The sequence below is a fragment of the Mugil cephalus genome, chromosome 2, assembly GCF_022458985.1.
Source record: "Mugil cephalus isolate CIBA_MC_2020 chromosome 2, CIBA_Mcephalus_1.1, whole genome shotgun sequence".
In the NCBI taxonomy this organism is placed as follows: Eukaryota; Metazoa; Chordata; class Actinopteri; order Mugiliformes; family Mugilidae; genus Mugil; species Mugil cephalus.
In genome coordinates this window covers 1,971,609-1,978,403 of record NC_061771.1, presented here as the reverse complement: position 1 = coordinate 1,978,403, position 6,795 = coordinate 1,971,609, and the positions used below count along the sequence as shown (strand labels likewise).

Genomic DNA, 6,795 nt, shown 5'->3' with positions numbered 1-6,795 from the left:
GACAAAATGTTCACTGAGAACATAATTTACTTAGATGGCATGAATAAACAGCTAATGTCTGCATTTTCAGTTTAATAGCTTGAGCCACAATGAACTACATATCCCTTAAGGCGTTTCTGAAGGCATTCCCTTCTGCTCTCACCTCTCTTAACCCTGAGTACGGAACATCTGCTTTCTCCATTCAGTTGGAGCTTGCTGTTTTAATAGCTCTGGGCATACTGCCTTGAAAAGGAGAAAAAAACTTTTGGCCGGGGCCCCTGGCTTTCTCATTAGCAGTCTCTTCCAGCGACGTATAGGAGTGTTCTCACTGGTCAACCTTTCCCTTTGTGGAACGCAATCTTGACCTGTTCCCACCGCAGTGTGTATGTGTGTGTGTGTGTGTGTGTGTGTGTGTGCGTGTGTTGTGTGTCCCTGTGAGCTAGTCTGTGCATGGAGCGGTCATTTCCATGAGAAAGGAGCGCAGAGAATGGACAGGGGCCGCATTTTCTTTCTCTTAGGCGGCTGCAGACGCGGTTCAGGCTGTACAAGGGCGACCTCATCCATCATGCTGTGAAAAGCCTAGAATTATCTCCCCATGTTACTGGACATCATGTGATGAAGAGATTCTTGACAAAGGTCGTCTAGGGTAGAGTAGCCAGGGTTAGGGCCCTACAGTAATTTCAGTCAGTTAAGCGAAGTTCATGATGCAAGTTTCACTTGCTTGAAGACTTGGAGGACTATGATTCATTTATGTGGTGCTTTGCACTGTTTTGGTCACGAGTCACATTAAGTATGGTATTATAATGTTATGTAATGGTACACACATTTTATACTATTACTCTACTACTTTTCTACTTGCTTACAGCTTATAAAATATAATGCACTATTTGTTAGCAGACTCAATTTTTATTACACTATGATTTCGTTATGGGCCATGTCTCGACCGATAAAGAGAAAAAAAACATTGATTGTAATTGGATAGTCCGAAAACCAGTCAGATCAATTTTGTTTAACTCCACAGTGATCAGATAATGTGTATGACCTGACATCTGAGAAATTTCAAGTCACATGTTTACCCTCCTGTTTTCTGTGGTTTGACTGGCATGGCAGATCTTTGCCGAACTTAGTGACTCCGGGCCGGCATTTCCCTAAAAAAACCTTTGGGACAAGGCTCCCAGATGTGTTTGTCACAGGTGTAATACAGCCAAGGGCTGTAAACCCAAAACAATTACATAAGATGCTAAAAAGCCACACTGGTGATGCAGAAATGAATGTGCTGAGTGACCATCTTTGTGCATTTGTTGCAGTTATCGCTCTCTAGGTTATTACATATTTAAAAATGAAAATACAGATTCGGGCAGCTTTAAGGCCTCAGTACTGCATCAGTGCTAGGAACAAAAGTACATTAATATGTAAAAATATAGAGCATATCGAGTGAACATGTTTAAACTGAAAATGTCGACGTTTTCTTCAGACGTACATTTCAGTGTGGCGTTTGTTTCTCTTTTGACATGCACGCTTCAGCCCTTAACCTGGAAATATGAGCTGCCTGCCATCCTTTTTTTCTTCCCGTCTGTCCTCTGCGCAGTTCGGAGACTTGGAGAAGAAGGAGGGCGGGCCGGACGGCGGAGGGCGGAGTTTGTGTCCGGTGTTTTGGTTGGTCGGGAGTGACGTATCCGGAGCCACTTCCTGATCTGTCTGCTCCCTGGGAGGAGGAGAGGGAGACTGCGGTGTTGTTAGTTTGAACAAAATGGCTGCGATACCCCTGTCAACGAGAGCTCACTGAACGCCTACCATGAGTGTCCGCTCCGCTGTCTGGATCAACACAGAATGTATTTCCCGGGAGTCGTTACTCAGTTTGCATTCGCGGTAGCCAGCCCGTCGTTAGTCGTCCAACCGGCGACTTAAACAGAAACGTTTCTTTTGCACTTTAAAACAAGTTGGCTGGCTGGCTGGCTGTCGCGGCCGTCGGCTTTGCTGCGCGAGAACGCAACGGCGATTTTTTTAACGAAAAAGGCCTGATTTTTCCGGTTTGCGAAACCTCGCAACGGTCGACGACTTACAACGCCAACCAGCTAACGTTAGCTTACATCATTTAGCTGCTTTGAATAGTCATTTTATTCGTGTCCGTTTTTTTGTTTTTGTTTTTAGTGGTGCTTCGCCCCTTTCCCCGCCCCCAATTTATCGTGACGTTTTAACAATTTGATTTTTGCCGACTATAATTACACCGTATAGTTTTATTTTTATCTTTTTTTTCCCTTTTTGCTCAAAGCATAAATTACCGTATTTGCTGTGTGTGTAGTCTATATCTGGCTGAGAAGCCGTTGTTTACCTCGGTATCTTGTCACCAAGCTGCTTCAGCAGCAGTCGGCTTATCTGCCAAGCCTGACTTTAATTGCGACTAAATCTCTGCTCCATTTCTTTACGGGTAACTTTTGAAAAGACACCAGAGAATGCTTTTTCTGCATATTTTTTTTGCCATGCATCAACCCCGAGAGCTGCCAAAGCTGTGATAAACGCAAGGTAAGATTCTGATGAATATTTTGCTATTAATTATTTAAAAGTCGAAATCGCAGTGGGAAAAATGCACACGATCTAGCTTGAGATGTAAAACAAATAAATACGCCAGACGATCCAGTGTATCACTTTAGTTCTCGCTTGTTATATGGGGATTGAAGCACATCATTGAAACAGTTTGATTATTTCTGATTATTTGTGGTGCTGCCCATAATATTAGTCATATTATGCATCTTAAAAAAACTATTGCTTGATCAGAGGTATTCTCCCATGTGCTACCTTTGGATATTTACTGTGAGGTTGATGAGTAAATGTAGTTTATTTGAAGGGCATAAAAATGTTGGGAACTTTTGTGTTATATCATAGCTCTTTCATGATTGGCTGCAGGGACTGGAACACACTCTGTACATGTGAGTTGTGTAGTAAGATGGTTTCTTGAAGTGACTGAGTAGATGGTGCTAGATTTTATCTTTATAGGTTGATTGCAGACAGTTGTATCATGGCAGCAGCACTGTGTATTGTTTTCGAAAGCTTAGATTTGCTCTTACCTGTTGTAGTTGCGTTTTTTTTTCAAAATGTGGTCCCAATTTTCACAGCTTGGTGGTCTGCGGTTCATTCTGCAGCAGTATCACATTCTGTATCTTGTACACTATTGCACATTCCACTACACAAATTCCAAGTACATTATTAAACGTAGCTGTCCTGTCTCTCTTCCCTTCTTTCCTCCACTCCCCCCACCGCGGCTCGGTACGAAAGCCCAGGGATTCTGATTGAACTGTCGCCTTCCATTGCATCCCCCTTCCTGCATCCTGTCCCCCAGGCACTGGAGTATAGCTTTTAATATCTCGTCCGCGTGTCTTAATTGAAGTACATAATTTCCTGTTCAATTTCAAACCCCCTTTTCCTAACCCCCCTCTGACATCTCTGTCACCGCCGTCTTATCTCTATCGTCACACACCAGCGAGGTGATGAAATGAAAAAGGCTCACACACACATACATTTGCAGTTTGATGGGAAACATTTTTTTTTTCTATGTGCAATGCATACGGATGTGTCTTCATGTCTACGTGCCTTGTTTTGAAAATGCAGTTGTGGTGTCAGAAATGTGTTTTGGTCAGAATGAGCTTGGGATTGCTATGTGGCCATTTTTGTTAAGCTCAAAACCCTGACAGTTGGCTAATGCCCTTCAGTTGTTAATCAGATCTTGAGTTGCCTCCTGCCTGGCCTAGACACTCAGCTGACTCGCATACACAAACATAGAGCTGTGTTCCATGGTCATGGGTCCTCCCTTTCATACGCGTGCCCAGCTTATCAAAGACATGATACGTATGTTGTAAAGGGACATTGCAGGGGTCCTCCAGTGAACGGAAAACTAGTGAATCACAACAATTCATGTACTTAAAACCTGGTAAAGAGGTGGAGGAATTAACTTTGCCAAACAAATGCTTTAGCACCACAAAAACCAAAGTAAGTGGCTCATCCTTCGGGCACAAGGGCAAATGGAGGAGCAGTAGAAGGGTAACTCCAGAGGCAAGGTGTGTTATATTTAAATGAAGATGTCAGGTACACTTGTGTTTTCTTACACTATATGGAATGGTTTTGCCATTTTAAGACATAGAGATATCCAGTGTATATGTCTATGAAGAATATGGATATTCTGCAAATGCCAACATCTGCAAATCACTGCATTTGAAACTGAAACTTTTAAACCTTTCTGAAACGTGGTTGCATTTCAGCCCTTTAAAACGTGAGGTGTTTAATTGTGGTTTATTGCATGCGAAAGGACACAAAAAACTGTTGCCTCATTGGGGTCCAGATTCAATGAACTATACTGCTTTTGCTGTTTTGGCAGCGCACTAGCAGAATCTTTTATTTAAAAGGAAACCCAAAGCTTGCTTCCCCTTGTCTGACCCTTGATAGACAAAACATAAACTTAAACTCTTATCCGCAGGTTGCTGGTCTGTTGGTTCTATGTCACTGTATCCTTCATACACACTTTTTGGTCTTGAGATTTTTAGATTCTTCTACAAAAGCTTGACAGTTTATCCAAGAGATTACAAATATAAATAAACCAACATTTCTTTCCATTCCTGGTCAGATATTTTGTGTTGACCCTGGAAATGCTTTTGTGTTGTGTTTTTTTGTGGCTTGTGTTGTCTATCCCCTTTTCACCGCCATTGACCTTAGTTCAAGCCTGACTACAGTAGTCACTGAGCCTGTGATTATGAGGCCTTTCAAACAATTCGCACAGACCTGAAGGATAACGTGCTTAACACCGCCGCGGGGTGCTGCTCCAGTAGGGGAGCCTTGACAGTAGAATCAGCTGGATTCAATGGGAGGTTGCCCAAAGCCATTACCCTCTTCCTCTGCCTTATGTAGTGCTATTTTGAAGACTAGAGCAGGATAGAGATTTTTCAAGCAGCTGTGCTTGGTGCGGCCATTGTACTAAATGTAGACTGTTTGTGTTTCTCCCCCAGCAAGGGGAGCCTTTCTGGAATGTGTGTTTGCAATGATTGTGCACTAGGAAGCTAGAAATAGATAGGGTGTCCTTTCGTGGCTACTCGGAATATAAAGGAGGACTGATGCTGGCCTTGACATTTTTTTTTGTTTTGGAACCTGGTTTGTCAAATAAAGTAATGTCTGTGGAACACCTGTTTTTTGCAAGATATGATTTGCTTTATTCAGTTCATCCATCCTGGATCTCTGGGGTGTAGACCAGGTGTTACCTGTGCAACACTGACCTGTTTAGGTAAAAGATGTTACTATCTCATGTTACGGTAGACGTAATCTTATCTTCTTGCTATCTAGGCCTTAATTCCTGATTGTAAATATGCCAAAGTGTAAGCTGTATTTCTTCTGAAGTGAAATGCATAACCTGTTGGAGGGTCCACGTATGATTTCTCCCTGAGTGAAGAGTGGCTAGATTTGCTTGCAACCAAAAGTCTCGTATACAAAGTCAGGAGGAGGTGGGGTCTGTGTAACCCCCTCCTCCTTGTCTAACTTGTGAGCCAATGGAGGGGGCAGGGGCTTAGGGGGCCCACCAGGGGTAAACCAGGACGGGATAGAAGCAGGGGGATGGGGGAAGCTGAAACTAGTGAGCTGCTGCCTGTGATTCTTGGCAGGGGTCCAGGGGAATGTTCAGTGTGTCGAGGTTTGGTGGGGGCCTCCGTTCCTCCCTCTGCTTCATGTCGGATAATTGGAGAGATGCAGAGAGGAAGAGATGGGCATCACATGGACACTAACAGAAAATATGCAGGAGATCCCACGCGACAATGTTGCCGTTTTCCTACTCATTAGATCAATTAAAAAAAAAGAAGAAGCAATTTTTAATCAGGATAAAAATGTGCCCTACCTTCTGCTTTCCTCTCACCTTTTAAGATGTGCAGTGTTATTGTCGGCCATGGTTTACATTTCTCTCTGATTTTTCTTTTTTTGTCTTTCTGACCGTGTCAGAAAGACAGTCTTGCATCCGATCGAGCCTTTGTTTCTAACTAATCGCAGTACTTATTTTCTGTTTCTCCTTCAGAATCTGCTTTATTGCTTACACTGCCCACAGCCAATAAATTGTTGACTGTTGTTGTGTGTTTGTGTTTGTATGTCTGTCTTTGAATATTGATTTGAGTTTAGACCTTGAGAGTGTTTTTTTTTTTTTTTTTTGAAATTGAGGACATTATGACTGGTCCGCACTTTCTGAAATACTTCCAAAGTGTTTTGTTTTTTGAGGGCAAAGACTTGTTTTGGTGGTTCAAGTTAGAATATACTGAGGGTAAAGGTATAGGCTAGGCTAACTCATTTGTCTGGGTATGATGATGCCAGTAAAGACAGGTTGCTCAGCGTTTGAAAAATAATTTAAAGACAATCGTTAAGGCCGTTAAGGCTTCTATATCATTTCTCCAGGCCTCATTAATGTAAGACATGTTAAAAAAGACAGCAGTTCTTCTATTGGAAACTGTTTGCTTTTAACCTAAAAATATTCCTTTAATTACATATTAACCTGACCCCACAACCCTAGTTACGATAAGTGGTTGTAGAAGGTGAGATTAGATGAGACATATTAGCCGTAACAAGGAGGAATCACAAAATCAAGCCAATAAGGAGACAAAGCAAACATTTGATTTGTCTGAAAAGCAAAGTTAAATATACTTGAGCTACTGTTAATGTGTATTTACTAAATATGTTTTGAGAATTGTGTAAATCTACCAGTTAAAGCACATTTGTCATGTGTTTGAGATACAATGAATGAGGCAATGGCAGATTAGTTCAATCTAGTCATTGTTGACATGGAGAAATGGCAAACTG

The 6,795-nt window shown here is 42.1% G+C and overlaps 1 protein-coding gene across 4 annotated transcripts in view; it reads left to right on the top strand.

The window, feature by feature from the left end:
* Positions 1-1,690: 1,690 nt before the first annotated feature.
* tnrc6c2 (trinucleotide repeat containing adaptor 6C2) overlaps positions 1,691-6,795 on the top strand; it is a 48,268-nt gene continuing 43,163 nt past the window's right edge. For 3 of the 4 annotated variants that reach the window (XM_047577484.1, XM_047577483.1, XM_047577482.1), the window contains exon 1: positions 1,691-2,502. The gene's annotated coding sequence lies outside the window, so the exon portion shown is untranslated. The remainder of the gene's footprint in view (positions 2,503-6,795) is intronic. The other variant, XM_047577485.1, reaches the window with a different exon arrangement.